Genomic DNA, 8285 nt, shown 5'->3' with positions numbered 1-8285 from the left:
ATGTAGTCTTTTGTCAGCTACATTAGGGGGTTAAGTTTTATTGTGAGGCACAGTCCTCCAGAGGACACAAGGGGAATAGCATGTATCTGGCCTTTATTTGGTATTTGGCCAAAATATAGGTCAGTTGCACTGGTGAAAAAATAGTAGAAACAACAAAGATTATCTAGGACCACAGAATGAAAGCCTGGTAACATGGGATACATGATTTCATGCTGGGAAATCTGCAGAAAATAGATAATTTTTAAGGGTTTTAATGGTTCAAGTTTTAGCTGTGGCTCTGTATTATAGACACATTATATGACCTCAGGTTGACATTTAAAGACATTTGCAGAAAATGTACACAATATGCATCCATACAGCCAGAAATGATCCAAAAATGAAAGTTAAAAAGCATTAAATGTATCATCAGTTACATGAGGTTTAAGTTGGCCTACAGTACTCTCGTAGTTTCATCCATAAAACTTCAATTTCTTTCTAGCACCCATTCTGTAATGTAAAAAGAACAGCAGACATGCAGCTTATAGAGAGAATAACTCCTCCCTGAAAGACTGTAATGAAGTACATGTGTATTTCCATTTCCATAAATAAAGATACACATGTACTTCATTACAGTCCTTGATTAATGTACTTTATCACTCCCCAGTTGAAGAAGTGTACTCAGTTACCTGAGCCCACCTGAGCCTGTGTTGCAGCCTTGTGATTGCACCAGTGGTCACAAGCTGCCGTGTGGCGCGCGGGCGCAGGGTCCACATGAACGCGCCCTGTTCCACCTGCCCAATCACGTCCGAGGAGGCTCCTCCACCACACCGCCGTCTGCTGCTGCTGCTGCTGCTGCGGGGTGACTCTGGACTGTTTGTACCGCGGCTCGAGCAGCAGCTCACCTGATAACCTGACACGCAGATTTTCTCCTCTGAAAAGTATCGACCACTAACTCTGTGAACGGCGTCGGAGCGAGCGAGTCCCGACGAGCCCTCTCATCCCCCCGGTAAGTCAGGCAGGAAGGCACCGCCGCATCACGCTGTGTGTGGATGTGAGACATGAACCGAGCTGCTGCTGCTGTAACTCTGCTGAGAGAAGTCATTGTACCGTGAGAGAGAGCGAGAGAGAGAGCAGGCTGTGTGTGCTCATGTTAGCACAGCAGAGAGGATTTATCCGCCCTGCTACTGTGTCTGTCTGTCTGTGAGGTGACAGCAGAAGGTGTCCTGCAGTGCAGTTTAGGTCCAAAATTGCATCATTATGAAGATTTAGTGTAGTTCGAGGCCTGAAGCTGTTGCTCTGCTGTTGCTGTGGGGAGTGTAAACACCAAGGAAACACGAGTTTTTCCTCAGTATTTTGAATATTTTAGTGAATAACGTACTTCTATCCTGTGACTGTTGAAACAAGAGAGCCCCAAAATGTAACTTAATACACAATATATTAAGAATTTTGTATATTTACTTAAGTGTTTTTTCAAAAAACTAAGCAACCAAGGAAAAAAATAGTAGACATACAGCTTATAGAGAGAATTAACCCCTCCCTGTAAGATTTAGTGTTTTATAGTCATCTAACAACAGAAAAGATATTTTAATGTACTTTATATTGGCATTGTAGTCACACATTAATTAGAGTAGTAGTTATTTGATGATAGTTGGATTTCTGAGTGTGATTGAAGCTGTCTTATTGTGTTAAATTGTTGGTTTGCCTATTTGCAAAATCTATAAATATGTATTTAGGCTTGAAATCTTCTGATATTTGTGCTGTAACTATGTGTCAGTCATGAATAACAATCTATTTCTTCTCTTGATGCTTAATATAAACGTGGTTTCCCGCAAAATTCTTGCTATATTTACCTGAACTTAAAATACCTGTTCACACAATGACATTGTCATACTGAAAAAGAGGAATCTTCCAATGTTAATGCAGTGATTCTATCATTGAGTGGTTAATAGAACTTTTCCCACAAAATCTTTGTTTTATTTCACAAAAGTAGCCAAAGTTGCCAATCATACAAGAACATAAAATATAAATAAAACAGGTAAACTGGCAAAACTTTAACTTCATTCAGATACTTAAACATTTATATACATAGCTGAATATTTCCAGTTGTGACTTTCGATTAAAAGTCTGTTTTTGCAAAAGATATTTGGTTTAATTGGTAGTTTAACTACTTGCATAAGTTCTCAGATCTAAATAGTTCACAGTTGGTCATACAAGAACTTTGCCAGCAGAAATGTTTTTGTGAATGACTGAAGCCTGAAGATTTTTGTTTAATTGGTAGTTTAACTCTTTAACTCTGGCTGGATATTGTTAGAAATATTTCAGTATTAGTGCTTCTGCTATATGTTTTGGTATTCAGGAAGTTCCCACAGTACTTTACATAAACATATTTTCCTACAAAATCCTTGTTTTATTTAGCAAAAGCAGCTAAAGTTCTCAAAATTAAAATGTCCATTCAAAGCCATTCATACAAGAATTTTCCCAAAATAAAGCAGTTAAACATTTGCAAAACTTTGATTATATTCAGGATCATCTGACCAGAGATTAAGTAAACAAAACCACAGATCTGACCAGACATTTTACATAATTTTTCATGGTGCTACTGACGGATATTGGTTGCTAGCTCACCTAAAAGTGTAAGTGATAACTGGAGTAAGACGCCGTGTTTACTGGTTGTTGTGGGTCCGCTCACAGAGCTCGCCGCCCCATCCTCAGCCCTTTGAGCTCATCATGTATGGCTTTACAACTCTGCCCCTGTTGGTTTTGTTCTGCACCTCGGACCCCTTCCTTGGCTTTTGTACACTATTATACATGCTGGGGATGAATTAGAGGGCAATCCATTCAAGTGTGGGGAACAATACCCCCGTGGAAAAGTTTCTCCCCGGGTCAGGTCAAGGGAGAGGGCGGTGTCGCCCCCCGGTTGCTGTGGAAGCCGAGAGTAACACGGAAAACTCAATTCTCTGACGTCAACCAGAGGAGGAACGTGTTGGGGTGGGGGTTGATTTATCTCTGTGGGGCTGAGGGGCTGAATAGTTGTGCACAACTTGGGTTGTTTCGAGTGGACTTTATGGCCCCCAGAATCTGTCCCCATCTTATAAATTCAATTTTAGTCTGCAATGACAAACGGTGAAAAAAAAAGAAAAAAAAAAAAAAACACGACAAAAGAGGAAAGAAAAGGGGAAGAAAATTAAAGCCTCCTTGTTTGCAGGCCCCAAGCCCCCACCGCTGTTCCCACCCAAGTGTCTCAGCTGTAAACCGTCTGATAAAGAAAAACAAAACAACTTAAGATCACGCTGTCGCCATCTACTCACTCCCGTGCTAATGGAAAGTCCAGCACAGATTTGTAGTCAACAAAACGTTTCTGGAGCTCCACGGCAAAAACAGCGTTGCGGCAACGATCAAAGTAGATGGTGAGCAGTTTTACAACGCAACACAAATGATTGTTATGGACGATTAACTTTTATATCACGATTTTTGTTGTTGTTGAAAAAGTACCACCCAAATCGGGATTATGTCTTGTTTAAATTAGTGTGAAATTCAGGAAACTTGGGTTACACTGGACGAGCTGTGAGGAGCCATTTTGTTTATTGGGCCTGTGTAGTTTTTAGATTTCAAACAGGTCTTCATCTACTTCAGTTGTTTGGAAGAATGCTGCAGCGCTGTTTTGCTGAGAGGCTTCAGAAATGTTTTGTTGACTGCGAACCGTCACTCTTTCCATCAGCAAAGTGGAGTGTAGATGATGATTTTAAGAAAACACCAGAAAGCAGTTATTTTTTTAAAAACTGACACACTTTTCCTACCAAAAAAAATAACAACATATACTCACATATTCACATCTATTCCTTGGAAGTTGTCTTTTATGAATATAAAGTCTTGGTGATTTGTGCTTTTCAATAGCCTGTAATGTGATCCGTGCACATGCGCTGCCTATACGTAGTGTGTCACAGGTATTAAAGTGTTGCTGTGTCTCTGGGCCCTTGGCGAACTCTTTTCCACACCGCCATGTAAACATGTTTGCATTTCCTCCATGTTTCCCTGCTGTTGTCTCCATGGTGACTGGAACACCGACTCTATTCATCACAGTAACCTTACGCCTGATTCAGGAAGATTTTCACTAAATCATACAGTACATGTGTCATTATGCACAAAATGTGCTGTGATTAATCCGTAAGCTTCTGTAGCCGACGCTGGTTTAATGCTGCGCAGCGCTGTGAAAGCCAAGAAGTACAGCGAGATTTGCCTAAAGGCTTAACTTTGGCAGCGAGCTCAGATTGCTGAAGCAACAATTGGGGAGCAGAGCCAGGGGTGATGGAGACGCAGTGGTCTGCTGCAGGCCCGACACTGATCACCGGTTAAACAAAAGAACAAACAGAAGACGATTCAGAGCTCTGCAGATGTCTCCTCTCATCCCTCCTTCTTGTCATGACCCTGTCTGACTGGGTTTTGTGTCACCTGGTTAACTTTTTTTCTCTGGGAGTGTGATGTCTCTGAATGTTTTTTTTTTAGCAGGAGATTCAGTGTTTGTTTTGTGAACTGAAGGGTAAAAATGCTCTCTGGGGTCGGTTTGAAACTGCTGTGTCATTGTGTGGGATAGCATGGTTCCTGTTAGAAGTGGGTCTGAACGCACTGTATGTGTAATTTCATTGTTAAACTCTCCCTCTGGCTCTTCGGCAGCCAAACGCTACAACACTGTTCTCACCAGCCGTCTGTCATTTGATGCTGGGCAGGCCTACAGTATGTGATGTGTCAAGTCAGTTTGTCAGAGCAGCTTTAAAGATGCACACACTCTGCATCCAGTTAGTCTGGAACACCTAGTGCATCCTACTGCTACAGTCTTTTGGAGGATGTGGTTTGTGGCGCTGTTTCCTTTGTTTTTTTTTACACTGACAGCTGTTTGTTTAACATTTAGTCCACCCTCATCGATATAAATGATGTGGACAATATGGTAGAAACACCTTACAGTATGACACAGAGGAACCTAATAAACTTGTTAGGTACCATCAGTGTTTCCCACACATATATCTTTCTTGGGTGGTCCATCAAGGTATATAAACGGCTCAAGCATGTTTGGTTACACATTTCATACTCCACAACCAGTTAGTCGTGTAGTGGACAGTCTGACCTCCCGTCTACTGTCAGTCACACATTTTCTGCAGACGGAGAGAGAAAGAGGCGCTTCGTTTTGGCTTCATAATTAATGGTCGATGAAGAAATCAGATAACGTTGCTGAGAGACACCCAAGCTTCAGTTTTGCTGTCGTGAATGTCGTTACCACAGTATGAGACTTTCTGTTGTCTTAGATTCTCTTTATCACTTTGTTGTGATACATCATTAGTGGTGTCTTTTCCCGGTTTTAAAGGCGGTACATTAAAGTGATGTAATGTTCTGAACTCACCGGACTGTTCTACTTCTTCTAATTCTTCTCTTTACCCACTCAGCCATTATATCCGCATTAATGATGATTACTGATCAACAATCTCAGTCATGTCAACTTTAAAACCCTCTTTTTTCGTCATCTTCTTTGCACAGAGAAGCATTGTGTGATACCCTGCAGACTGCCGGGGGAAAATTCAGTTTAACTAAGCATTTTTTTAAGAAAACTGTGCAAGTGTAGCATTACTTTCTGTTGACAGTGAGAGGAGATTATTGATGATGAGGGACATATTGGAATTAAAAGATGTACAGCGCCATAACACAGGTACTGCCAACACTGTCACAAATCATATTATAGCTTACATCAGCACTGAATCATAGAGTAAAGCACCATGTCGTAAACACCGTGCTGTGCTAAAGAAGTGCCTGGAGATGAAAAAACAACCTGTACCTGTCTTGTAACTGCACTTAAGTGTACCTCGTCCTGTCACACAAACACCTGCAGAGTCAGAGATGAAGGGTTTAGTAACGACCGTGTGCAGATACGGGAGCCCCCAACACAACACATCCCCCAAAGCTTAGCATGAATCAGCTAATAACAGCCTCTGTCTCGAACGAGGTTTTCAGATTTTACAGATTAAAGCTGACAGTTTGCAGCGCACGCACGCCTGCCGTGTCAATGACTGTTTGAACAGTCTTCAGACGGGCTCAGCTAAGACTAACGTGAATGACTGTCTCAGCTGTAACACAGGTCATATCACGCCTGTCAGCTAACCTGCAACTGCAGAGGGAATTCATCTAACCATAACCAGCAGCAAAGCCTTTCAGATCTGATTCAGGCAAACAAGAAATCTGTGATTATCCTCTTAACAACTGACGGTGCAGAAAAAATGTTTTGAACATCTCGCTCATTAAAGTTTTTGTTGGTAAACAGCTGATCATTAAGGATCTGAAACAGGCCTGATCTATCCCACTCAGCATGAAATAAGTCTTAGCTGTAATGACTCATCAGCCACAAGCTTACTCTTCAGAGATTATTTCCAGTTCTGCTGAAATAATTAGTTGGTTACATGATAAGTTGCAGCTTTTGTCTGTTTTACATTGTTTTAAACTGAGTATCTTTGGGTTTGGGGCTGTTGGTCAGACAGAAAAAAGCAACATGAAGACGTCTTCTTGAGCTCTGGCACATTATGAACGACACTTCAGCTGTTTGTTTTTACATTTTATGTATAAGAAGTGACGAAAGAACACATTCCTAATCACTGCCTGTAAATGTCCATCCATCCATCCATCCATCATCTGTACATATTCTATGTACGCCGCTTAATCCTCTGCAGGGTCGCGGGGGGGCTGGAGCCTATCCCAGCTGACTTAGGGCGAAGGCAGGGGACACCCTGGACAGGTCGCCAGTCCATCGCAGGGCGCCTGTAAATGTATTTATGATTTAATGATCCACTTGAGCTTCATCAGATTAATTGAATGATAATTATTCTCAGCCTAGTCTGACTTGGATGTGGACTGTCGGTGTCTTTGGACGTCTACTCCGCCCCTTCCTTCTGCTGTCTGTGTGGACAGTTTTCAGATTCACCATCCTCCAAGGACTGGACCGGGCGTTCCTGGGACAAGAGCTCAGTCGGTGGATGATACAGAGAGATGCAACTCAGTTTCATAACTCACTTATGAAACAGGACTCAAAGTGTAGCAGCAGAACACAATGCCATAATAGTTTGACGCGATCATTAATCAAAGCTTTAAGTACCACAAATATCCAGCTGAGTGTTTTGTACTTTCCAGTCTGAACTACATAACCCAGAAACCCACATTGCTAAATCTCAGGTTCAGCCACACATGCTGGAGATTTGTTCTCATACCAGCTTGATTAGAAAATACTTATTTTTATCCACTTTATCCAATAAATAAATAAATAAATAAATAAGAACTACTACCTACTTGGGAGAATTATTTTAAATCCTCAAGTATTCTTCGCCCACAGAAAAAAAACAAGATAATTGGGGTTATGAGGTTAATAATCAGGGTGCTTATTAAACTTTATGAATTAAAAAGACAGTCCTGTCACCTCCAGCTGACAGCTTCCTTCTTCTCTCACTGAATGGGTCTGAGATGCAGAGAGAGAGAGATGGACGGGAGATTGTGGTCTATTTAAAGCAGCGTTTGTAGATTGTGGGCCAGTTTTGAGTCGAGGCGAAGGAACATCAGGGACAGTTTTTAGGTGGATTTAATTGCCATGCTAAAAACTGAGCAGGACCTCAGCTGTTTTTTAAAATCGATTAAAGGAGACAGGTCTCAGATTGTAGGGAATATTTTCATGCTTTTTTAGATTTCCTGCGGCTTAACATCAACAAAGTTAGATAACTAGATGTAAGGTTGGTAAAATGAGAATAATAGAGGATGTGCTCGGCCGACTTTCAGCAGATAAACGTGATGGAAAGATAAATGTTCGTCAATATATCGGGTTTAGTTTCACATTGCATGTGGTGCCAGGAACTGTACCTTGGCCTCGTTAAGAGTTACGTTCCTCACTGTAGACGAATAACACCGTGCAGTAATCGCCTTAAAAACGATTGTGCAGATTTGTGACTGAAGTGAACTGTTTAGTTTCGTTCAAGCCGTGTTAATCCTCCATGCGAGGCCTTCTGCGCCACCCATGGCTGTTTACTTTGGAGTTTGTTGGACTGTATGTGCAACAAACGTTTTGAAGCGACATGTCACATAAAGTACTGTTTTAATCAGTGTCCTCTTTTTCAGCAAATAAATCAGAGCTGGTGAAAGGAAAAAAAAAAGACGTGGCATGAACTCTGTCAACCTTTGAACAAAAGTTAAAAGATCAGCAGACATGTTGGAGCTGAGTCAAGGAAATAAAGGAGACTCCTCCTGTGTTGAGGATTATCTGATCTGACAGCCTGTGGACAAAGTAC

The 8285-nt window shown here is 41.5% G+C and overlaps 1 protein-coding gene across 1 annotated transcript in view; it reads left to right on the top strand.

Annotated features, from left to right (window-relative positions):
• fhdc1 (FH2 domain containing 1) overlaps positions 1-8285 on the top strand; it is a 34976-nt gene continuing 26691 nt past the window's right edge. The window contains exon 1 of the mRNA XM_037113404.1: positions 1-985. The gene's annotated coding sequence lies outside the window, so the exon portion shown is untranslated. The remainder of the gene's footprint in view (positions 986-8285) is intronic.

This window comes from Acanthopagrus latus, chromosome 1 (genome assembly GCF_904848185.1).
Source record: "Acanthopagrus latus isolate v.2019 chromosome 1, fAcaLat1.1, whole genome shotgun sequence".
Classification (NCBI taxonomy): Eukaryota; Metazoa; Chordata; class Actinopteri; order Spariformes; family Sparidae; genus Acanthopagrus; species Acanthopagrus latus.
The sequence above is the reverse complement of the archived record's forward strand: the minus strand, read 5'-3'. Positions and strand labels throughout refer to the sequence as shown.